The 26,888-nt window shown below is 45.2% G+C and overlaps 1 protein-coding gene across 5 annotated transcripts in view; it reads right to left on the reverse strand.

Annotated features, from left to right (window-relative positions):
• rab27a (RAB27A, member RAS oncogene family) overlaps nt 1-26,888 on the reverse strand; it is a 201,105-nt gene that overhangs the window by 149,850 nt on the left and 24,367 nt on the right. Inside the window, exon 1 of one of the 5 annotated variants that reach the window (XM_063066503.1) lies at nt 10,496-10,632. The exons of the other annotated variants lie outside the window; for them this stretch is intronic. The gene's annotated coding sequence lies outside the window, so the exon portion shown is untranslated. Of the gene's footprint in view, nt 1-10,495; nt 10,633-26,888 lie in introns of those variants that run through there. 5 annotated transcript variants of the gene reach the window in all.

Raw genomic sequence — 26,888 nt, forward strand, 5'->3', positions numbered from 1 at the left:
AGATGAACTTTCTCCCAGTTTCAGCTTTCAGGCAGAGGCTAGCAGGGCTTTATCCAGGATCTCTCTGTATTTAGCAGTGTTCATCTTCCCATCAATTCTGACCAGATTTCCAGTCACTGCTGCTGAAAAGCATCCCCATAGCATGATGCTACCTCCACCATACTTCACAGTAAGGATGGTGTCACCTGTCTGATGCCCTTTTTGCGCAGGGCCTTGGAAATTATGGAGCCATGAAGTTCATCTCCAATTGCAACCACTGACTTCTGTAGTGACTATTGGCATCATTGGCTCTCTTACAAGTGCCATTCTTTTTCAGTGACCTAGGCAGTGTAAGGACTCACAATCAGTAACTTCCGAGCACCTTCCCCTCCACCAGTCTTCTGAAGAGGACATCAGCTCTTCTTCATGTTCCTCTTTTGCACTATTTATTGTAATTTTTAGTTCCCGCACTGTGCCACTGCCACAAAACAACACATTTTGCCACGTCAGTGAAACCAAATTTTATCAGAATCAGGTTCATTTTGAATTTACTGAGCACTGGGACTGGTTGTGGGGTTGTGGCACCACATAAATTCTGAAGGAATTATGATATTACTGCTGTAAGGAACCTTCAAAAAGAACCAGCAGACAATTTTGCAGGGGTGGGTGATAAAGCCATACATCACATAAACAAGTCTACCATATCGATGTCAACTACCAAACATCGACTTATACTAATACCGTTCACAAATACTTGCCTCCTAGCCTCCTATGTCTCGACAAGTCTAGTGCTTGTCTAGATGTTTAATGTTGTGGGTTTTCAGCCTTCAGCCAGTGTATTCCAGATTCCAACCACACTCTCCCTGTCTCCAAACCCACACTCTGTAATTCAAGATATCTCTGCTCTGGGTAAAGGTTACCTCATCTACCCTACCTTTGCTTCTCTCAACTTTCTGTCAGAAACCCCTCTGCTCCCAGGAACAAAAAATGTCCAGACAAATTCTGGTGAATCTCCTTTGCAATCAAGTCCTCCCCACAATCTGGCAAGTAGGACAATACACAGTGCTGAGCTGTGGACAATTCAGTGGTTTATAGAAGTAGAGAAAGAACAGTATAGCACTAGCACTTTAACCTACAATCCAATCTTATCCACCCCATGGTCTATCACTGAACCACCCACCGGGGCCAGGTGGGAAGAGACAGGAGCATGGGAGTGGGGAGCACACATCTGGCCACAAGGAGAACTTGCAAACTCCCCACGCAGAGCTTGGGACTGAATCTGGGAGAAGGTGGCTCTATGTACTGTGCCATCCAACACAGAGTGCTGCAAACATCTCTAAGTGGTTCCTTCTCATCTTAAAGACATCCTGTCTAAAATTAAATATTTCTATCCTGGGAGAAGGACTGATTTCCCACTCTTTCCCTTTAAATCTTACAAACTTCTGTCAGGTATCCCCTCAGCCTCTGATGTTCCAGGAGAAGCAGCCCAAATTTGTCCAGCTTCTCCATACCCTCAAATCCAGGCAGCATCGTGGTGAACCGCTTCTGCACGTTTCCTGTGACCGAGTGCCCACAATTGCACACAATTCTCCAAGTGTAGCCTAAAGGAAAGGTTTTCGAGCTACAACATTACTTCCTGACTTCATCCAGTGCCCAGCTGTGAAAACCTTGGTGTTTATAGTTTAAGCCTCAGCTAATGAAGTCACGTACTGTGATGCTTTCTTCATCACTTAATCTCACCACCTTGTCACCATTCTGAATCTCGGGGTTTGTACACAAAGGTCTATTTGTTCCTCAATATTCCCTTGGTTTCTTGCACTCACCATATATATCCAAACTCTAATACTCCTCTGTCCAACTTATTGTGTCAATTTTTGAAACTACTTCACAAACAATCTAAGCCTTTCCTCTATACAGCCTATAAACCCCCATTTTTCTTTCAGCCACATGCCCATGGAACGGTCTTTCAAATGTCACCGATGAATCAGCCTCAAACCACAACTCCTGGTAGTGCCTTCTAGGCACTTACCACAGTGGAAAAATCCTACCGCTGACATCTGCCCTAAATCTTCCTCCATTCACCTTAGACAGACATCCCCCCCGGTATTGGATATTGCCACCCTGGGGAAAAGGTGCTGGCAGTCCACTTGATCTATGGCTGTCAATCTCACACACCTCTATCAAGTCACCCCTCATCTTCTTCACTCCAAAGGTGAGGATTAAATCGGGAGATCGCTGAGGAGCGTGGCTCGTAGGGCCAGAAGAGCCTACTCCGCATTGTCGCTCAATAAACAAATATCATTCTGTGGTCTATAACCGTCCTCCTCACCATCAACAGTACTACCAACGTTCATGTCACCACACTTGATCACACTTCCTACGTTCTTATCCAGACTACTAACTGTATTTTAAGGGTGAAAGCTGAGACGTTTAAAATGAATATGAGGGGAAACCTCTCCACTCAGAAGGTCGCCAAAGTGTGAAATGAGCTGCCAGCGCAAGTGGTCCATGCAAGCTCGATTTCAACATTTAAGCAAAGTTTGGATAGGTACATGGATGGTAGGATTATGGAGGACTACGGTCCCGGTGCAGTTTGATGGGAGCAGGCAGTTTAAATGTTTTAGTATGGACTAGATGGGCCGTAGTGCTGTAGTTCTCTATGACTCTATCAAAGTACGGAAATAAATTATCAAAATATGTCACCATATACAAACCTGAGATTTATTTTCTTTCAGGTATTCACAGTAAATACAAAGAAAATCAATAGAATTAATGAGACTGCACACAAAATGGACAAACAACCAATAACAAAAAAGACAACAAACTGTGCAAACATGAAGGAAAAAAAACAAAAATAACAAATGAATCAATCAATCAATAAATAAATAACTCGAACATGAGATCAAGAGCCCTTGAAAATGAATCCATAGGCTGTGGGAACAGTTCGGTGTTGGGGGCGAGTGAAGTTATCCCCTCTGGTTCAAAAGCTTGATGACTGAGGGGGAATAACTTTTCCCAAGCCTAGTGGTGTGGGTCCTGAGGCTCCTGTACCTCTTTCCTGCCATCATATATACATAATACAAATACATATTACTAGACAATGGGGTAACCCATTGGGGCACCCTTTGAGAGAAAGGTAGTGCAGTCTGATGAGACCAGAATGAACATTAAATTTTCCTGAATGCTATTTGCACCACTTTGCTTTGGAAATTGAAGATGAAAATCTCAGTTTATTAAAGAAGAACAATGCGTAGCAAGGCAAATATAGCTCCTCCTCGTTTAATGAAGGACACTTCTGATGGCATCATTTCTGGTTGATCTGCCACCCTTGTGCCTCTCGTTGTCATTCTGGAGATGTGCAGTCTCTTCATCTCTTCTGCCGTTTCTTGTTTGTCTCTGATCCTGGGGACGCGCATTTCTCAGCTCCTTTATCTCTTCCTCTCTCCTCCTTATATGCCAGTTGTCATTTTGGAGACGTGCGTGCCTCTCCTCTTCTGTCTCTTCTTCTCTCGTCCTGACTCTTTGATCCTGGAGTTGTGCGGCCCTGGCCTCCGATTCTTTTTCTCTCCCTCTCCTTGCCACTTCCCAACAATGTTTGGCATCATCTCTTGACCATAATGTCCCCTCCTCTTTCCACATGGCATAATTAGGCTGACCATATTTTTTTTTACCCTAATGCTGGATAGAAGATACGAAGCAGTAACACCAAAGCCTCCAGGATGTTGATCATTCTGGATGATGTGGTTGGTGCTCTCCTAAATGGACGTGATATAGTCACTGCTGTCCTTTGACTGCAGCAAAGGGTTTGATGGGTGTCTCGAAGTACGTCATTACAATAGGATTTAATTATCTCTTATTGATGGGCCTCAGTTAGATCTGTCCCAATCCTGCACATGCTGATGGTGATTAGCAGAATGTGACCCCTTGAAATAGAGCTGCCCTGCCCTTTTGCTCTGGTTGGTGTCGTTGCTGTGAGCATCGTGAGTCACTTCTGAGGCTGGCCGTGCGCATGTGCTGTGGTGTCGCGTTGCGGTTTTCATCATGGCTGACATTGGCTCTCAGGTGAAAGCAGGGCTGTTGATTTTGGCGAGTGAGCAATTTTATATGAATATATAACCCCTGAACTTTGCCTGCATTCTGTAAGTTAGCACATTTTAAGTCGATTTAGCCAAAAATAGTACTGCTGTAATGCACTGTCTGTGCTAATTGGAGGTCACAAACAGACAAACAGAGCATGAGAGTTTTAGTAGCATATAGATAGAAAAATGTTGTAACAAGTTGTACCATAGCCTCCTAAATTGTTTCAGGTGAGCCATTTATTAAGAACAATGGAATACAAACACCAAACATAACACAAAAGCCTGTTGCCATGGGGAGGGAGGAATCATCAGTTCATTGGTGGGGTGGGGGGGGCATTGAAGAAACAAGTCACAGAAGGTCATCTGATCATTATGACAATCAACCAGAACATAGACACCATAAATCACAGCAGGTCTCATTGCTGTACAAGTGCTAACTCACAAGAGATTCGGGAAACAGCTAAGCCCAAAGCTCCTCCAAGTTCAGGGGCTCAGCTCAGGGCTAACAACCCTGACTGGTAAAACTAAATTGTTACGGAAACAGCAATAAAGAATTCTCTATGTCTAAGTACGACGGTATTCTGGAGTCTTCACCTGGGACTTGCATGACTGACAGTAGTGAAAACTGAGAGGAATCTACTGGCACAATGAAGGAAGTCCTGAACACTGTCAGAGATGGAGGACTTCATTACTGCCCTAAACACCAGCAGCACAACAGGCAGTAAGTAGGAAGACTGACCATTCAAATCGAGCGCTGTGACAAAGAGCTTCACTCTGGACTGTCTGAAGGCTGAAGTGAGAAAGGAGAATAGTGAAGAGCTAATGTTCCAAAAATCTTCAGAGACCACCCACCCTAGCTCAAAGACATTATGGACCACCCACCCTAGCTCAAAGACATTATGGAAGCAAAACCCAACATTTCCAAGAAAAGCTCACAGTAGCATTTTGGTTGAGAGTCAGGATGAGAGAAGGTCAAGATTACCGGGAGGAGTAGACCAGTCAATTCTCTGAGCCTCCTCCACAAAACATGATCAGGACTGACCCAATGCAATCTTAACGCTACAGTAACAATACTGAAAATGAATTTGGGTAAATCTGTGGACAGGAGAGGTTTAGAGAGATGAGGGCCAAATGGGACAGAGCTTGAAAAGACACCATGGATGAGTTGGGCTGAATGGTCTGTCTCCACTCTGTGACTTTAAATCCAGAGGTGGAGTATTTTCTTAACGTGCAGTCAATTCATAAGTTCAATGCAAGTAGCGTCTGCACCACTACCAAGTTCAGTGGAAACTTGTTTCATTTATGAAAGGGGAAATACCGTGCAAATGTGTGAATTTTATGATGCATTGTGTATAGGCAGGTGCAGACCATGTAGAACCTTGGATTAAACCAAACATAACAAGCCCCACTCGTTTCACATGTCTACTCAATCCGAGGTGGACTTTGTTGCAGATTAAGAAATCCAAGCACACACAGTTTACACTAACCACCAGTGCACTTGGTTCTCTTCCCAGCCCACTTGACCTACCTCAACACAATCGAATTTAATCACCAAAGTACACAGTCATACACACAATAACCGGATCATTTCCAATATACTTGAGGATTTGTTAGGCAGAAGGAGTTGGGAGTATATTATACTCAGGGGTACAGAAACAGACACTGCACATATAAAAAGGGTTGAAAGTAATCACAGATAAAAGAGTAATTAAAAGTAATGTCGTTTTTAATATATTAGTGCACACAGATGGAGTGGCAGGAGGGGTAAAGATGGGTCACAAGATTGACGTTGAGATTATACAGGTGATATCAAATATTCTAATGAAAGGAGCCATATCCTTTTCGTCAGGTCCCTCAAAGTGCTGCCACCACTCCAGAAAGATTTGATTTTGTGCAAACCCAGTCAGCCATTGACAGAGGTCAAGTGCCAACAGCCTCCTCCACAAGAGCATTTGAAATCATCTTTACCAACCTGCATTAAAAAGCAAATTTTAAATTAAAACTTTTCTCAAACTTCACACTGTTATAAGGTGTAAAGGCACACAATGCTCCTGGAGAGGAAAACAGCAAAAACTTTGCCAAAACAAGAAAGTGATGGTGGGTTATTAAATCCATTTCCTCCTACAATGTATTTACATTCCTGCTTGGTTTAGCACTGTGCAATGACAGACACACCCACTAATTGGGAAACCCAATCCAAGGAAAATCATGATTAAGAAATCAAACACCAGACTCAGAAACAATACCTCTGGAACAGTTCCAACAGTTGAACATTTCTTCAGCATGTATACTAATTTTCACTTCAGCATGTTTGTAAACCTTGTATCAAACAGCACACAATGCATTTTAAACTAAAAATAACCTCAGTTTAGACAAACACTTGCACTTCTAAAAATTCACACCTTAGTTAAAGGGGCGTGAAGAATGTGGATAAAACTGCAACCCTCACAACACAATCTCAGACTGACCCAAATAAAAAAAAATCACCTGCAACGGAATAATTCAAGAAACTTTCCCCTTCCTCACATCTGTTTGCCTGGCAGCAATTTTTCTCATCTTTGCCAATGCGTTCTCTTAAAAGGAGAACAGTCACAAAATATTATCCCTCATTTTCAAGCCCCTGAACGGCCGATATATTTATCGTATTCAGAGATACACAAGTTAAAGAGCAAGTTAATCTGCTAACATCCTCTGTATGTGAACTGGACCAGTGCTGGCGCAGGAGCTCTGATTGTAATATTGGCTCAGTGTTTCTGTCTCCAACAGCCCAGTGCCTATCGCTGGGCTTTTCCTTCAGCTTGGTATCCTCAGCTAAGCTACCACATCCTTCTTACTGCGTGGTGACCAAAACTGCACACAGCTCCAGCTGTGGGTGAGTGATGTTCTATCACGTTGTACCAAGACTTCCGCACTCTTACATTTAACATTCCCTGTAGAATGAAGGGTCACATCCCACATGCCTTCTTCATTACAAACAAGAGAACATCTGCCGGTGCTGAAATCCAAGCAACACACACACACACAAAGTGCTGGAGGAGCTCAGCAGGCCACAGAGTTAGAAGGTGGGGGAGGGGAGGGAGAAACACAAGGTGATAGGTGAAACCGGGAAGGGGGAGGGGTGTGAAGTAAGAGCAGGGAAGGTGACTGGTGACAGAGATACAAGACTGGAGAAGGGGAAATCTAATAGGAGAAAACAGAAGGCCATGGAAAAAAGAAAGTGGGGCAGGAGCACCAGAGGGAGGCAATGGGCAGACAAGGAGATAAGGTGAGAGAGGAAAAGGGAATGGGGAATGATGGGGGGGGGGAGAAAGAGGGTGGCCCATTACCAGAAGTTTGAGAAATCGACGTTCATGCCAGCCTAGGTCTCCCATTACCAAGCCAATTTAGAATCAATTTGACAACTTGCTTTCTGCAACCACCCTATAAACTGAAATACTGAAGTCCAGGTTAATCACTTCACTACACTGCTCTCAAAATACATTTTTTTTAAAAAGTAGTAATTCGTCATACAAATCTGTGATGAGCATTCCTTATCAAACCTTGTCTTTCCAAACATTGATTAATCCCATCCCTTAGATTTCTTCACCTAGAATTGCTTCCCTCCCACTGACATTAGACTTACTGGCGTATAATTATCCAGTTTATACTTGCTGCCCTCCTTAAGTGAAGGTATCACATTTGTTGTCCACCAGTTACCTGTACCTCGCCCATGGACCAGTGAAGATTTGTACAACACCAGTTTTAACAATAGCCAAGGAGAAAGGGTCTGTCAGGATCTGTGGTGATTTTAAGGTCACCATCAACCCAGTACTGAAAGTAAATCAATACCCTCTGCCCAGGATAGAGAATATCTTTGCAAATCTTTATGGTGGAATCTTCAGAGGCCTTCCTACAGCTGGAGATGAAAGAAGAGTCCAAAATGTTTCTCACTATAAACACTCACAAAGGGCTTTTTCACTATAATAGGCTTATTTTTGGAGAATAATCTGTACCTGCACTCTGGCAGAAAAGCTATGGACCAGGCACTCAGTGTTATATGCATGACATCATTGTTAATGGGATGGATGACAAGAAACATCTTCAAAATTTCAACACAATATTATAATGATTAAAACAGCCCATCTCAACCTTCTTTCCCTGGAGGAACCCTTGAAATAATTTTCAGGCCTCAGGGAACTCTTGCATAAAAATTATTATATCTACAGCTCACGGTACATTAGCGTGATCGGAAAGTTGCAGATATAATAATCCAAAAATAATTGTCAATGCTCTTTTGAGTAGAGGATGAAATTTTAGCCAACCTTTCTTGAAAAAAGATAGTTACATTTAGCTTACCTTCCTTGAAATTAATCTCTTTCTCTTTCATAATTTTTAAAACATAAGGAAAACAATAAATTTCTCAATTCTGGGTCAAACTTGAGAAAAGCACACACGGATTTCACCTTCAACTAAAATGAAACAATTTCTATCCTTGCTCTTGATGCCTGTTGAAACAAGAAAAAGCTTGCTCACACATGCAAGAAGTTGCTTTCCTATGAATAACAGGATACTCTTCCTTCACAGAAATGCAGAGCTTGTCCAGGGGCAGGTCAGTAAGCCTCATCTTGAGTCCATGATCAGAGTGCAGCTCACAAAGTTTTTCCTCTTCTCTCAAAGAGAAGTTCTCAGGCTGAGCAGAAGATTCAGAGAAAAGGTCCCTCACTCAGTCATACACGTGGCTTGAAAGGGAGGAAAAACACTAAAATTTTGTTCTGCTGTTCTTCTAGGTAGTTTTCAAAAAGACTTGACATTTTCTGATCCCTTCCTCACTCTCAATCCTAAGCAGCAATGGAAACATTTCAAGATATCCCTTGCAACATGATTTTTCCAAACATTCTGTTTCCTTTTAAATCCAAGAATCTTGTCACTTGAGGTCGAAACATTTTCTCCAAGGCCTTGCAAAGACCTGTTCAACTGGTTCATATGATGAAAAATGTCTGTTAAGTAAACTAGTTTCTGCAGCCATTCTTCATCTTCAAAGCAATTAGCAAATCCGGCCTTTTATTTTCATGAAAGTACTCCTGCAATTCACCCTGCTCAATTCACCCAATTCAGCTTAAACACCCTGTTGAGAATTCTTCCTCTGCTAAGCCACCAGATTTCTGTCCGCAGCAGGAGATTGGTGTGTTCTTTGTTCAGTTTCTCCACACTGATTCTCGAGTGAACAGGTCTTAAGTTACTAAATAACTTGCTTCCTGAATCCTTTTACTGACTGACTTTATTTTCAAAAGCTTTAAGCCATTTATTTGTTTTGAAGTTCCAATAGTTGTTTAAAATTATCAACACTTTTATGTGTCATGTGGCTGTGATTTGTAGTTGAGTGTGTTTGCAATTTTGCCGGAGCCATTGCTACATTTGTAAGTTGTTTGCCACAGACAAGGCACAATGGTATAGGACAGCTTGGATCACCAGTCCATATAAAACCCATTGATAAGTAGCTTTCATTATAAAGTCGGGCTTTTTTGTGTCCATTGTTGCACTAGTGCAGTGAAGTGACTCAGAAGATTGTAGTTTTTCATCATTAACCTTATCAGAATTGTCCGTAGACCTAGGCCCAGAATCCTCCTCTTCGAAAATCCCCACACTGGATTGTCTTTAGAATGAAAACTTTTCCTGCAGTTTTCTACGACACTGGTAGTTTGTTCACTCCCTCAAGTCAGTCAGTGGTGCACAGGGGGAAATTGGGGGAGGCAATTCAGGAAGGAGAAGCTGATGTCACAGCCTAAGTTCGGCGAGTCCATTCAACGCTTGGAATACACACTTCACACTCCTCATCAGCCTACCGTCCTCCCCTCCATGCAATAGTGTTCACCAATTATCAGCCTTCTGTCCTCCCCTCTATGTAAAACAGCATCATCAATTATCAAAACTGAAAATGGACTCAACCAAATAAACATGGTCTGACTGCACACTGACATACTGGTCTGAGATTGCTAACAGGCTGTTCGGTTACTGATCACCACTGCGTGCGCAAAGTTAAAAAAAACAATGTATTTTTTTTATAATCACGATGTTTCATGGAACTCCTAACGACCTCTCACAGAACCCTGGTTGCAAAATCCTGAATTAGAAGATTAGGGGTTCAGAGCACACTGTAACAAGTATGAATTCTTTAAACCAAGCATCACATACTATAGTCTCATCATTAACACATGGATTAGACAAGTGTACTGAGAAAATGCAAGCAATAGTGGATGCCCAAAGGCCAAAGGACATGTCACAGTTGTGGTCCTGTTTGGGATTTGTCAACCACTATAACAGGTTCCTGCCAAAACTGGCTGCTATGCTCTATCCCTTGAACTCATTACACAGACCAGGAAGAATTGGCAACGGACAGAGAGGTGTGAGGTGGCTTTCCAAAAGACAAAGGAAATGGTGCTGTCAGACACTGTACTCACATATTATGATCCATATCATCCAGTGAAGTTTGCCTGTGAAGCCTCGCCTTATGGTATAGGTGCAGACATGTCACATATATGAGTGATGGAAGTTAATGTCCCAGAGCCTTTGGATCTCACTCCCGTACCGCATCAGAGAAAAACTAGAAACAGATTGACAGAGAGGCCTTGAGTCTGTTTTGGGGTGTAAAACGTTTCAACTGCTACTGGTATGGGAGAGAGTTTACCCTCATAACTGATCATCAGCCTCTGGTGTCCATTTTCAATCCACAGAGGGATGTTCCACTAAAGGTTGATTTATACTTCTGCGTTAACTCGATGCGGTAACCTACGCAAGTGACTTATGCACGTTGTGAGCATTTATACTTGTGCGTTGTTGTGTCTGCGTCACTCTGCAATTCGCACACATCACGCATGCGCACACACCTGCCTGTGCAAGGCTTCATGGTCATGGTAGTCTTTCTCAGGGTAAACAAGACGCTAGCGTCTTTTTCTTAAAAGCGAAATGTGTCCACCATAATTTCGGAGGTCTGTAAAGCTTTATGGAAAGCATTGCAGCCAGAGTTCCTTCCCCGCCCTTCAGTCGCCCAGTGGGAAGCTATTGCAGCAGAGGATGAACTATGATGCTCCCAGGCGGACCAATCACAGTTGTTGCGTTCTGCGTTGCCGCAACACGTAGTTACATTTTGGGAGAGATGCGCATCAGGCTATGGCATAGGGATCCGCATAGGCTCTGCGTAGGGTTCACGGCGACGCCGTACTTACGGCGGCGAGTTGATGCAGAAGTATAAATCAGCCTTAACAGCAGCAGCACCACCAATGCAGAGATGTGCTCTAATGGCAAGCGTTTAAAGGTTGCATGGATGAACTACAACAATTGTTCATCCCAGTTTGGCAAAAGAATAAATCAAGGAAGGTAGTGCACCCGTGGCTGACAAGAGAAATTAGGGATAGTATCAATTCCAAAGAAGAAGCATACAAATTAGCCAGAGAAAGTGGCTCACCTGAGGACTGGGAGAAATTCAGAGTTCAGCAGAGGAGGACAAAGGGAAAAAAGATTATGAGAGAAAGCTGGCAGGGAACATAAAAACGGACTGTAAAAGCTTTTATAGATATGTGAAAAGGAAAAGACTGGTAAAGACAAATGTAGGTCCCCTGCAGACGAAACAGGTGAATTGATTATGGGGAGCAAGGACATGGCAGACCAATTGAATAACTACTTTGGCTCTGTCTTCACTAAGGAGGACATAAATAATCTTCCAGAAATAGTAGGGGACAGAGGGTCCAGTGAGATGGAGGAACTGAGCGAAATACATGTTAGTAGGGAAGTGGTGTTAGGTAAATTGAAGGGATTGAAGGCAGATAAATCCCCAGGGCCAGATGGTCTGCATCCTAGAGTGCTTAAAGAAGTAGCCCAAGAAATAGTGGATGCATTAGTGATAATTTTTCAAAACTCGTTAGATTCTGGACTAGTTCCTGAGGATTGGAGGGTGGCTAATGTAACCCCACTTTTTAAAAAAGGAGGGAGAGAGAAACCGGGGAGTTATAGACCGGTTAGCCTAACGTCGGTGGTGGGGAAACTGCTGGAGTCAGTTATCAAGGATGTGATAACAGCACATTTGGAAAGCAGTGAAATGATCGGACAAAGTCAGCATGGATTTGTGAAAGGAAAATCATGTCTGACGAATCTCATAGAATTTTTTGAGGATGTAACTAGTAGAGTGGATAGGGGAGAACCAGTGGATGTGGTATATTTGGATTTTCAAAAGGCTTTTGACAAGGTCCCACACAGGAGATTAGTGTGCAAACTTAAAGCACACGGTATTGGGGGTAAGGTATTGGTGTGGGTGGAGAATTGGTTAGCAGACAGGAAGCAAAGAGTGGGAATAAACGGGACCTTTTCAGAATGGCAGGCGGTGACTAGTGGGGTACCGCAAGGCTCAGTGCTGGGACCCCAGTTGTTTACAATATATATTAATGACTTGGATGAGGGAATTAAATGCAGCATCTCCAAGTTTGCGGATGACACGAAGCTGGGTGGCAGTGTTAGCAGTGAGGAGGATGCTAAGAGGATGCAGGGTGACTTGGATAGGTTGGGTGAGTGGGCAAATTCATGGCAGATGCAATTTAATGTGGATAAATGTGAAGTTATCCACTTTGGTGGCAAAAATAGGAAAACAGATTATTATCTGAATGGTGGCCTATTAGGAAAAGGGGAGGTGCAACGAGACCTGGGTGTCATTATACACCAGTCATTGAAAGTGGGCATGCAGGTACAGCAGGTGGTGAAAAAGGCGAATGGTATGCTGGCATTTATAGCGAGAGGATTCGAGTACAGGAGCAGGGAGGTACTACTGCAGTTGTACAAGGCCTTGGTGAGACCACACCTGAAGTATTGTGTTGCAGTTTTGGTCCCCTAATCTGAGGAAAGACATCTTTGCCATAGAGGGAGTACAAAGAAGGTTCACCAGATTGATTCCTGGGATGGCAGGACTTTCATATGAAGAAAGACTGGATGAATTGGGCTTGTACTCGTTGGAATTTAGAAGATTGAGGGGGGATCTGATTGAAACGTATAAGATCCTAAAGGGATTGGACAGGCTAGATGCAGGAAGATTGTTCCCGATGTTGGGGAAGTCCAGAACGAGGGGTCACAGTTTGAGGATAAAGGGGAAGCCTTTTAGGACCGAGATTAGGAAAAACTTCTTCACACAGAGAGTGGTGAATCTGTGGAATTCTCTGCCACAGGAAACAGTTGAGGCCAGTTCATTGGCTATATTTAAGAGGGAGTTAGATATGGCCCTTGTGGCTACGGGGATCAGGGGGTATGGAGGGAAGGCTGGGGTGGGGTTCTGAGTTGGATGATCAGCCATGATCATAATAAATGGCAGTGCAGGCTCGAAGGGCCGAATGGCCTACTCCTGCACCTATTTTCTATGTTTCTATGTTTCTTGGAGGAGGCAATTACAAGATCGAATTCAAGAGGACGACTAATCATGGAAATGCTGATAGATTGTCCTGTGTGCCCTTGGAAAAGGAAATACCTGTAAAACTGACAAAAGAGGACAACTCCTCGGATGTATTATTCCTCATGCAAATCGAAAGTCTCCCTATTACGGCAGAGATGATCCAAAGGGAAACCAAAAAAGACCCCACACTGTCTCAGGTGGACATGGCCACTCAAAGTCCATTTTTACCATCACCAGGATGATCTTGTCTTTGAAGGGGTTGCCATATATGGGGACCGGATTGAGAGTTGCTGTACCACTCAAGCTGAGAGCTAGAGTGTTGGAGGAGCTACGTGCTGGTCATCTCGGCATGTTGACTCCAGGCTTTGCCTGGTGGCTTGGAATAGATCAGCAGATTGAGCAGCTTGCCAAGCACAGGTCAGGATGCCAACACATCCAGAAGAGAGATGTCCAGAGCTGTCAGAACCACTTCCTGCAGTCCCAGAATCAACCCCTACAACCACCACATGGGATGCCCCAGAAACTGAGACTGTTTAACAGCACGTCTCACCTGGCAAGCAGAGTGCCCCTCCCCACTCTGGTTAGGAAAGACATTATCCCACAAGTGTAGGAAATTCTCTATAGCAATTAAATCTTTATGCCAGAATGGGACAACCTAAAATTTACTATGCTGAAGACGGTGGTACAATAGTTGTATTATATAGTTGTGGTGTATTCTGTATTGACTTAGAGTTTATAGCTAAGCAGATAGGAGTGTTGTGTATTTAATATTTCAGTAATATTTGAGTAATATTGTAAGTATATTGTTTAAGCATTCTTTGTTGTTTACATAATTCATTACGTTATCTGTACAAGTAGGTGAATGGCACACGTCCTTACACTGCCACATCATAAGTACGCACCTCGCTAAACAGTAAAAATGAAACATACATGTTCGCCTCAACTCCTGTGTTTTTCTTTCAATTAATTTAATGCTTTCAAGTTATAAAACATAACATTCCCTCCCCGCCCCCAACAGTATGCATATTATTGAGGGGAATGGCCACAGGGGATACTCTGCACTGGCTGCCTTTCCCTTCCCTTTCCCTCTCCTGACAGTCACCCAGGACCTGCCTTCTGCAACTTAGGGGTGACTACCTCCCTGTAGCTCCTATTTATCACCTTATTTTCCCGTTAAGACCTGAAGGTCATCCAGCTGCAGCTCCAGTTCCTTAGCACCGGTCTAAGGAGGTGCAGCTCAGTGCACTTTGTGCAGATGTAATTAGCAGGGAGAAGGGGGGTCTCAGCCCGAAACGTCGACTGTTTACTCTTTTCCATCAATGCTGCCTGGCCTGCTGAGTTCCTCCAGCATCTGTGTGTGTTGCTTTGGATTTCCAGCATCTGCAAATTTTTTCGTGTTAGTTATCAGGGAGACTGGATGTCTTCCAAAGTTCTCACATCTCACACAAGGAACATACCACTAACTCTGGCCCCATTCTTACTGCACTAGCTTAGTGCAACAGAATAAAATACTTACTGGAAACTTATCTAGAACCTCCACCTGTGCTCTAACACAGTCCACTCACACAATGACCACTCCACTTGCAGTTTGCTTTGTTTTACTGGCCCCTTCTGAGTGCCTAATAGATCATTATGATTGCAGACTTCCATAAATTCACGAAAGGCCCTGAGCTCTTATTATAAGTCACACTGCATCACCAGTGCACGAACTCTTGCGTTGACTGCAGCCCGCAAAAAAGTCCCCCCATGAGTATCGCAAGATTGCCCTTTCTATTTCCCGCTGAAATTTACATCCAACATCCTGGCTACTGTACAAAAGAAAGTCTCAATTTCCCCAGGAGTTCACCGTCCCAAATGAAAATTCCAGCTATAGTATAATATTCACTGAAGACCTCAAAGTCTTTTGGCTCCACACACAGTTGCCCTTTTGTTACCCAATGAGCTCCACTCTTTTTCCAGTTACCCTCTTGATCTTAAAATACCTTAGAATTTTCCATAACCCTGTCTAAATTTCATCACTCCTCTGCCCTAAACTATACTCCTGCAGAGCCTCCCCTAGTTTTAGTGATCTACCTATCACATCCTCCCTTTTACTTTAATCAAACACTGGTGACTCACAAAGCTGCAGCCACAGGGCCCTACTCTATTTCCTGTACACTCATGCCTTTGTGGCTAGATTCTGCTCTAGTTCCATCTACAAATTCACAGATGGTACCACCACACTGGGCTGTATCTCAAATGACAATGAGTCAGTTTACAGGAAGGAGATAGAGAGCTTAGTAACATGCAGTCATGACAACAACCTTTTCCTCAAAAGAGCTGGTCATTGACTTCAGGAAGGGCGATGGTGCACATACTCTTGTCTACTTCAACAGTGGTACCCAATACCCTGTTCCAGTCCAACCAAGTAGATGCCATGGCCAAGAAAGCTCGCCAATACCTCTTCTTCCTCAGGAAGCTGAAGAAATTTGACTTATCCCTGTCAATCCTTACCAATGTTTAATTGATGCACCACAGAAGCACCCTATGTGAATTAGTTGGCAGCTGCTCTACCCATGACCACAACACACTGCTGGGATCTGTGGCCACACATCGGCATATCATCGAAATTTGCCTTCTCTCTGTGGACCATCTATTTCTCAAAGCAGCCAGCACAGTCAAAGACTTCACCCACCCGAGACATTGTCTCCCCCATCCCCCACTCCCACTGGGCAGAAGATATAAAGACTCAGAGAATGTAATGAATACACCACAGTTGTTACAGACTTTACAGAGAATGATCATGGATAAGTGTGCACTCACAAAATCATTTAAAGTCTTCCCCAACAAGCCCTGGTGAACCAAGAGATCTTCAATATGCTGAGCTGTTCGTCCTGTGACCCAGGAATGTACAACAGCTCCAAGAATGACCTCTGAGACCGGGTGAGAACATCCTTCAGGAGGGTGAACCCACGTCAAGCGTCTGGCCCAGACGGTGTACCCAGCCGAACACACATAAAGCATCTGGCACAGACGTCGTACCCAGCTGAACCCACATAAAGCATCTGGCACAGACGGTGTACCCAGCTGAACCCACATAAAGCATCTGGCACAGACGTCGTACCCAGCTGAACCCACATAAAGCATCTGGCACAGACGTCGTACCCAGCTGAACCCACATAAAGCATCTGGCACAGACATCGTACCCAGCTGAACCCACATAAAGCATCTTGCACAGACGTCGTACCCAGCTGAACCCACATAAAGCATCTGGCACAGACGTCGTACCCAGCTGAACCCACATAAAGCATCTGGCACAGACGTCGTACCCAGCTGAACCCACATAAAGCATCTTGCACAGACGTCGTACCCAGCTGAACCCACATAAAGCATCTGGCACAGACGTCGTACCCAGCTGAACCCACATAAAGCATCTGGCACAGACGGTGTACCCAGCTGAACCCACATAAAGCATCTGGCACAGACGTCGTACCCAGCTGAACCCACATAAAGCATCTGGCACAGACGGTGTACCCAGCTGAACCCACATAAAGCATCTGGCACAGACGGTGTACCCAGCTGAACCCACATAAAGCATCTTGCACAGACGTCGTACCCAGCTGAACCCACATAAGCATCTGGCACAGACGTCGTACCCAGCTGAACCCACATAAGCATCTGGCACAGACGTCGTACCCAGCTGAACCCACATAAAGCATCTGGCACAGACGGTGTACCCAGCTGAACCCACATAAAGCATCTGGCACAGACGTCGTACCCAGCTGAACCCACATAAAGCATCTGGCACAGACGGTGTACCCAGCTGAACCCACATAAAGCATCTTGCCCAGATGTCGTACCCAGCTGAACCCACATAAAGCATCTGGCACAGACGGTGTACCCAGCTGAACCCACGTAAAGCATCTGGCACAGACGGTGTACCCAGCTGAACCCACATAAAGCATCTTGCCCAGATGTCGTACCAAGCTGAACCCACATAAAGCATCTGGCACAGACGGTGTACCCAGCTGAACCCACGTAAAGCATCTGGCACAGACGTCGTACCCAGCTGAACCCACGTAAAGCATCTGGCACAGACGTCGTACCCAGCTGAACCCACATAAAGCATCTGGCACAGACGTCGTACCCAGCTGAACCCACATAAAGCATCTTGCACAGACGTCGTACCCAGCTGAACCCACATAAAGCATCTTGCACAGACGTCGTACCCAGCTGAACCCACATAAAGCATCTGGCACAGACGTCGTACCCAGCTGAACCCACATAAAGCATCTGGCACAGACGTCGTACCCAGCTGAACCCACATAAAGCATCTGGCACAGACGTCGTACCCAGCTGAACCCACATAAAGCATCTGGCACAGACGTCGTACCCAGCTGAACCCACATAAAGCATCTTGCACAGACGTCGTACCCAGCTGAACCCACATAAAGCATCTGGCACAGACGGTGTACCCAGCTGAACCCACATAAAGCATCTTCCCCAGATGTCGTACCCAGCTGAACCCACATAAAGCATCTGGCACAGACGGTGTACCCAGCTGAACCCACGTAAAGCATCTGGCACAGACGTCGTACCCAGCTGAACCCACATAAAGCATCTGGCACAGACGTCGTACCCAGCTGAACCCACATAAAGCATCTTGCACAGACGTCGTACCCAGCTGAACCCACATAAAGCATCTTGCCCAGATGTCGTACCCAGCTGAACCCACATAAAGCATCTGGCACAGACGTCGTACCCAGCTGAACCCACATAAAGCATCTGGCACAGACGTCGTACCCAGCTGAACCCACATAAAGCATCTGGCACAGACGTCGTACCCAGCTGAACCCACATAAAGCATCTTGCACAGACGTCGTACCCAGCTGAACCCACATAAAGCATCTTGCACAGACGTCGTACCCAGCTGAACCCACATAAAGCATCTGGCACAGACGTCGTACCCAGCTGAACCCACATAAAGCATCTGGCACAGACGTCATACCCAGCTGAACCCACATAAAGCATCTGGCACAGACGTCGTACCCAGCTGAACCCACATAAAGCATCTGGCACAGACGTCGTACCCAGCTGAACCCACATAAAGCATCTGGCACAGACGTCGTACCCAGCTGAACCCACATAAAGCATCTGGCACAGACGGTGTACCCAGCTGAACCCACATAAAGCATCTGGCACAGACGGTGTACCCAGCTGAACCCACATAAAGCATCTGGCACAGACGGTGTACCCAGCTGAACCCACGTAAAGCATCTGGCACAGACGTCGTACCCAGCTGAACCCACATAAAGCATCTGGCACAGACGTCGTACCCAGCTGAACCCACATAAAGCATCTGGCACAGACGTCGTACCCAGCTGAACCCACATAAAGCATCTGGCACAGACGTCGTACCCAGCTGAACCCACATAAAGCATCTGGCACAGACGTCGTACCCAGCTGAACCCACATAAAGCATCTGGCACAGACGTCGTACCCAGCTGAACCCACATAAAGCATCTGGCACAGACGGTGTACCCAGCTGAACCCACATAAAGCATCTGGCACAGACGGTGTACCCAGCTGAACCCACATAAAGCATCTGGCACAGACGGTGTACCCAGCTGAACCCACGTAAAGCATCTGGCACAGACGGTGTACCCAGCTGAACCCACGTAAAGCATCTGGCACAGACGTCGTACCCAGCTGAACCCACGTAAAGCATCTGGCACAGACGTCGTACCCAGCTGAACCCACATAAAGCATCTGGCACAGACGGTGTACCCAGCTGAACCCACATAAAGCATCTGGCACAGACGGTGTACCCAGCTGAACCCACATAAAGCATCTGGCACAGACGGTGTACCCAGCTGAACCCACGTAAAGCATCTGGCACAGACGTCGTACCCAGCTGAACCCACATAAAGCATCTGGCACAGACGTCGTACCCAGCTGAACCCACATAAAGCATCTGGCACAGACGTCGTACCCAGCTGAACCCACATAAAGCATCTGGCACAGACGTCGTACCCAGCTGAACCCACATAAAGCATCTTGCACAGACGTCGTACCCAGCTGAACCCACATAAAGCATCTGGCACAGACGTCGTACCCAGCTGAACCCACATAAAGCATCTGGCACAGACGTCGTACCCAGCTGAACCCACATAAAGCATCTGGCACAGACGTCGTACCCAGCTGAACCCACATAAAGCATCTTGCACAGACGTCGTACCCAGCTGAACCCACATAAAGCATCTGGCACAGACGTCGTACCCAGCTGAACCCACATAAAGCATCTGGCACAGACGTCGTACCCAGGTGAACCCACATAAAGCATCTGGCACAGACGTCGTACCCAGCTGAACCCACATAAAGCATCTGGCACAGACGTCGTACCCAGCTGAACCCACATAAAGCATCTGGCACAGACGTCGTACCCAGCTGAACCCACATAAAGCATCTGGCACAGACGTCGTACCCAGCTGAACCCACATAAAGCATCTGGCACAGACGGTGTACCCAGCTGAACCCACATAAAGCATCTGGCACAGACGGTGTACCCAGCTGAACCCACATAAAGCATCTGGCACAGACGGTGTACCCAGCTGAACCCACGTAAAGCATCTGGCACAGACGGTGTACCCAGCTGAACCCACATAAAGCATCTGGCACAGACGTCGTACCCAGCTGAACCCACATAAAGCATCTGGCACAGACGGTGTACCCAGCTGAACCCACGTAAAGCATCTGGCACAGACGTCGTACCCAGCTGAACCCACATAAAGCATCTGGCACAGACGGTGTACCCAGCTGAACCCACATAAAGCATCTGGCACAGACGGTGTACCCAGCTGAACCCACATAAAGCATCTGGCACAGACGGTGTACCCAGCTGAACCCACATAAAGCATCTGGCACAGACGGTGTACCCAGCTGAACCCACGTAAAGCATCTGGCACAGACGGTGTACCCAGCTGAACCCACATAAAGCATCTGGCACAGACGTCGTACCCAGCTGAACCCACATAAAGCATCTGGCACAGACGGTGTACCCAGCTGAACCCACGTAAAGCATCTGGCACAGACGTCGTACCCAGCTGAACCCACATAAAGCATCTGGCACAGACGGTGTACCCAGCTGAACCCACGTAAAGCATCTGGCACAGACGTCGTACCCAGCTGAACCCACATAAAGCATCTGGCACAGACGTCGTACCCAGCTGAACCCACATAAAGCATCTGGCACAGACGGTGTACCCAGCTGAACCCACGTAAAGCATCTGGCACAGACGGTGTACCCAGCTGAACCCACATAAAGCATCTTGCACAGACGTCGTACCCAGCTGAACCCACATAAAGCATCTGGCACAGACGTCGTACCCAGCTGAACCCACATAAAGCATCTGGCACAGACGGTGTACCCAGCTGAACCCACATAAAGCATCTGGCACAGACGTCGTACCCAGCTGAACCCACGTAAAGCATCTGGCACAGACGGTGTACCCAGCTGAACCCACGTAAAGCATCTGGCACAGACGTCGTACCCAGCTGAACCCATCTTTAACCTCTCACCCACTGACATCTTTAACCTCTCACTTCAGTAGTCTGAGGTACCATCTGCTTCAAGCAGATTTCAGTCACACTGGTGCCCAAGAAGTATGCGGAAACCTGCCTCAACGACCATTGTCCAGTAGCACTTAGACCTGCTCTGATGAAGTGCTTTGAGAGGTTTGGCATGAAGCACATCAACTCCTGACTGAGAAGTGACTTGGATCTGCTCCAATTTGCCTGCAGTCAGAACGGGTCAACAACAGATGCCATTTTATTGACTCTCCACTCAACCCTGGAACATTTGGACAGTGAAGGTGCATACATCAGGATGCTCTTCATTGATTATAGCTCAGCATTTAACACCATCATCCCTGCAAAATTAATCAATAAGCTCCAGGCCTTAGGCCTCGATAACTCCTGGTATAACCGAATGCTCGATTTCCTCACTTGCTGACTCCAGTCAGTTTGGACTGGCAACAACGTCTCCTCCACAATCTCCATCAGCACAGGTGCACTACAAGGATGTGTACTTAAACCCCTACTCCACTCGCTTTATGACTGCATGGCTAATCACAATTCCAAAGCCTTCTTCAAGTTTGCTGATGATACCACTGTTGTTGGCCAAATCAAAGGTGGAGATGAACTGGCATACAGGAGGAAGGTTGAAAATCTGTTTTACTGACATTGACTGAAAGAATGTTGTTGAGTAGTGCCACACCACCACCTAGCATTCAACATCACCAAAACCAACTGATTATTGATAACACGTGGAAGAAACCGGGGGTCCAAAAGCCAGCGCTCATTAGGGGATTAGAGTAACTTTAAATTCCTTGGCTTTAACATATTTGAGGTTCTGTCCTGGAACCAGTATATTAATGCCATTTCAAAGAAAGCATGGCAGTGCCTGTACTTTCTTAGAAGTTTGCACAGTTGCAGTGTGTCATCCAACACTCTGATAAACATCTGTAGATACACAGTGGAGGATATCCTGACTGCTTGCATCATGGCCTGGAATGGAAACACCAGTGCCAAGAATGGAAAAACTTACAAGTGGTGGATACAGCGCAGTTCATCACAGGAAAAGCCCTCCCCACTAATGAGTATATCTAAAAACAGCGCTGCCACAAGAAAGCTACATCTATCATCACGGAACGCCACCACCCAGACCATGTTCTCTTCTTATTGCTACCTACTATCAGGAAGCCGGTACTGGGAGTCACAGGTCACACACCACCAGGTTCAGAACAGTTATTACCCTTCAACCATCAGGCTCCTGAACCAGCTAACCACAATACAAAACTATTCATTGAACACAACCTTTTGACTTATTTTCAAGGACCTTCCAAGTCATGTTCTGTCTTATTTATTATTACTTGTTTCTTCTTGTACAAACGTATTTGCACAATTTATCAGTCTTTGTGTGTAGGTTTTCATTGAATCAATTGTACCTCTTCAATCTACTGTAAATGTCTGCAAGACAACTAATCTCATTTGGTGACATCTATGTATTTTGATAATAAACTTACTTCTGAACATTTTTGAACTTGTGAAAGCTTCAAAAGTTTCAAGAGAAGCTTCTTTCCCATTATTATTAGACTATAGAACAGTACCCTAATACAGTAAGATGGACCCTTGACCTCAGTCTGACCTTGAAGCTTTTTGCTGACCTGCACTGTATTTTCTCTGCAGCAGTATAGTTTTACTTTGTTCTACCTCAATGCACTGGGTAATGGTCTGATAAGTATGAACTGCAGGTGCTTCCACTGTACTTTCGTACATGGTGACAATAGACCAGTTTCAATGACTGTCCCTTGGCCTTGTACTTTCATTATTTCACTTTCTGGAAACTTCCAGTTCAGGTAGTTTCTCCCAGTCCAGTCAATGGTTGTCAATTCCTGCTCCAAGGAAATACCAAATTAAAAGGTGAAGTTGTAGACATGGTCCAGCTATAAAGGGTGTTACACTTGAAGGCTCAGAGCACCTCTGAAGAAAGTAGGTCCTGAAGAATTAGCAAAGGTGGGGGGGGGGGTCCCCAAACAAGAGTTGTCTAATGTGAATCAAAAGAGCAGAGCTATGGGGGCAGAATTGGTAGAGCTGCTGTCTCATAGGTCCAGAGACCTTGATTCAATTCAAATGTCCAGTGCTCCCACATGAAGTTTGTTCCAGGTGACCATCTGTGTTCCTGCCATGACCCAGTTTTCTCCCACAACTCACAGATGTGCATTAGTTGACCCTGGTGTTTCGATGAGCGGAGAATGTGGGGAAGTTGATGAGAATGTGAGGAGAATGATGTAGGCTAAAGGTAGGAATCGTGTGTAAAAACATAGGCTGTTTCTGCACTGTATTCTACAGATATGCGAAATGGAAAGATTAGTTAAAGTTAATGTGAGTTCCTCATTGATCAAGACAGGAGAAATTATATTCGCACTACACAGAGACAATGTCCGAAAAACAAGGAAGCAAACCAAATTAAACAGTGAATTAGCATTAGTTTAAAAAAAAATAAAGTCTCGGAGAAATTACCATAAGATATAGGAGCAGAAGTAGGCCATTCAGCCCATTCAGTCTGCCCAACCATTCAATCATGGGCTGATCCAATTCTTCCAGTCATCCCCACTCCACTGCCTTCTCCCCATACCCTTTGATGCCCTGGCTAATCAAGAACCTATCTATCTCTTCCTTAAATGCACCCAATGACTTGGCCTCCACAGCTGCTCGTGGCAAAAAGTTCTACAGATTTATCACCCTCTGACTAAAGTAATTTCTCCGCATCTCTGTTCTAAAAGGACGTCCTTTAATCCTGAAGTCATGCCCCGTTGTCCTAGAATCCCCTACCATGGGAAATAACTTGGCCATATCTAATCTGTTCAGGCCTTTTAACATTCAGACTGTTTCTATGAGATCCGCCCCCCCCCCCATTCTCCTGAACTCCAGGGAATACAGCCCAAGAGCTGCAAGACATTCCTCATGCAGTAACCCTTTCATTCCTGGAATCATTCTCATGAATCTTCCCTGAACCCTCTCTAATGTTAGTATATCCTTTCTAAAATAAGGAACCCAAAACTGCATACAATACTCTAAGTGTGGTCTCAAAGGTGCCTTAGAGTCTCAACATCACATCCATGCTCATATATTCTATACCACCAGAAATGAATGCCAACATTGCATTCAACTTCTTCACCACCGACTCAACCCGGAGGTTAACCTTTAGGATATCCTGCACAAGGACTCCCAAGTCCCTTTGCATCTCTGCATTTTGAATTCTTTCCCCATCTAAATAACAGTCTGCCTCTTTATTTCTTCCCCCAAAGTGCATGACCATACATTTTCCAACATTGTATTTCATTTGCCACTTCCTTGCCCATTCCCCTAAACTATTTAAGTCTCTCTGTTTCCTCAACACTACCTGCTCTCCACCTATCTTTGTATCATCAGCAAATTTAGCCACGAATCGATTAATCCCATAGTCCAAATCATTGACATACATTGTAAAAAGCAGCAGTCCCAACACCGACTCCTGTGGAACTCCACTGGTAACCAGTAGCCAGCCAGAATAGGATCCCTTTATTCCCACTCTGTTTTCTGCTGATTAGCCAATGCTCCAGCCATTCTAGTAACTTCCCTGTAATTCCATGGGCTCTTATCTTGCTAAGCAGCCTCCTGTGCGGCACCTTGTCAAAGGCCTTCTGAAAATCGAAGTACAGCACATCTACTGCATCTCATTTGTCTACCCTGTTTGTAATTTCCTCAAAAAAAATTGCAGTAGGTCTGTCAGACAGGAATTTTCTTTCAGGATACCATGCTGGCTTTGGCCTAACTTGTCATGCACCTCCAGGTACTCCGTAACCTCATCCCTAACAGTCAATTCCAAAAACCATAAAGTATAAAGTATAAACTTCCCAACCACTGATGTCAGGCTAACAGGTCTATAGTTTCCTTTCTGCTGTCTCCCACCTTTCATGGGGTGGGATAGAAAAGTTACATGACCTTCATCTGAAGTTTTGGCTGCGAAGACGGGCAATGCATTGCTTTCACCTTTCAAAGTTTCAGATTCCACAATTGTACCTACAAATTGCATCAGGTACTCTCAGTACCCAAAACACAAGGAAATGAGAACATCATGTAACTATGGAGTAGCTAATGTGTATCAGTAGTAGGGGAAGTAGTTACAGGTTACACAAATTAGGATCAGGAGTCAACATAGATTTGTGAAGGGAAATCTCATTTGATACTTTAGGAAGTTGAGGGTGTATTGGAGAAAGTCAGCTGATATGGCATTTTAACTTCCAGAAAGCCTTTAAGGTGCCATATGAGAGCTTATTAAACTGAATTAAAGTAGCTGTAATGGAGGGAAATATATTGTCATGGATTAAAGACTGGCCAGCAGACAAAAGATGAGATGAGGACAGGAATAAAGAGACAATTTCCAGGTTGTAAAGCAATGTGCGTCTTCAGGCTCCTGTACCACCTCCGTGAAGGTGGCATGTCCAGGGTGATTCGGGGTCCTTAATGCTGGATGCTGTCTTTTTGAGGCATCGCCTTTTGAAGGTGTCCTCAATGTCGGATTAACTGGTGCCCATGATGGAACTGCCTGAGTTTACAACTTCCTGCAGTTTTGTCTGATCCTTTCCAGTGGCTCCTCCCTCCCCTGTATAGTGGCTCCTCCATACCAGATGGTGATGCAACTAGTTAGAATGCTCTCCACAGTACAGCTGCAGAAATTTGCAAGTATCTTTGGTGACATCTCAATTCTCTTCAGTCTCCTGATGAAATATAGCCACTGTTGTGCCTTCTTTCTAATTGCATCAATATGTTGAGCCCAGGATAGATCCTCAGAGATGTTGACACCCAGGAAATTACAACTGCTCACCCTTTCCACTGCTGATCCCTCGAGGAGGCCTGGTATGTGTTCCCTCAACTTCCCCCTCCTGAAGTCCACAATGGTCTTTTTGACAGTGAGTGAAAAGTGGTTGCTGTGACAGTACTCAACTAGCTGATCTAGCTCACTCTTGTACACTTCCTCATCACCATCTGTAACTGGTTCTGGCCACAGTAATTCAGAGACTACATCAATCATTTGCATTCAGGAATCAAGTGTACTGATGATGCACGGCCAGGTGGCAGTGTGGGCTTCGATGAAGATGCAGAGAGACTTCAAGGGGATGTAGACAAGCGACGTGAAAAGAAGCTGAAATAATCTGAGATCCTGTCAACACACACAAAAGTTGCTGGTGAACGCAGCAGGCCAGGCAGCATCTCTAGGAAGAGGTACAGTTGACGTTTCGGGCCGAGACCCTTCGTCAGGACTAAATGAAAGAAGAGTTAGTAAGAGATTTGAAAGTGGGCGGGGGTGGGGGAGATCCAAAATGGCATCCCTCCCCCTCCTGTCTTCTCCTGTCATTTTGGATCTCCTCCTCCCCCTTCCATTTTCAAATCTCTTACTAGCTCTTCTTTCAGTTAGTCCTGACGAAGGGTCTCGGCCCAAAACATCGACTGTACCTCTTCCTAGAGATGCTGCCTGGCCTGCTGCGTTCACCAGCAACTTTGATGTGTGTTGCTTGAAATTCCAGCGTCTGCAGATTTCCTCATGAGATCCTGTCAACTTTGGTTAACTCTTTCCATTTGTGTTAGATGGTTAAACATTGATCAGTAGGTGTTTCAAAGCCACTGAATCCTTGTACTAATCACAGAGGTAACTTTCATTTTCAAAAAGGTATTATGGAAGTAATATGTTGGCCTCGACTGAAGGAGAATTTGCCTACAGTTTTAACACCACATTCCTGTACAAAGTTCCAGGTATGGTCTCACTCCAGTCTCCCTACCCAAGAAAGGATAAATTTTCAACTGAGTGTTGAAAGTTCGCAGATTGATTGCTAGGATGACAGGGT

This window comes from Mobula hypostoma, chromosome 13 (assembly GCF_963921235.1).
Source record: "Mobula hypostoma chromosome 13, sMobHyp1.1, whole genome shotgun sequence".
Classification (NCBI taxonomy): Eukaryota; Metazoa; Chordata; class Chondrichthyes; order Myliobatiformes; family Myliobatidae; genus Mobula; species Mobula hypostoma.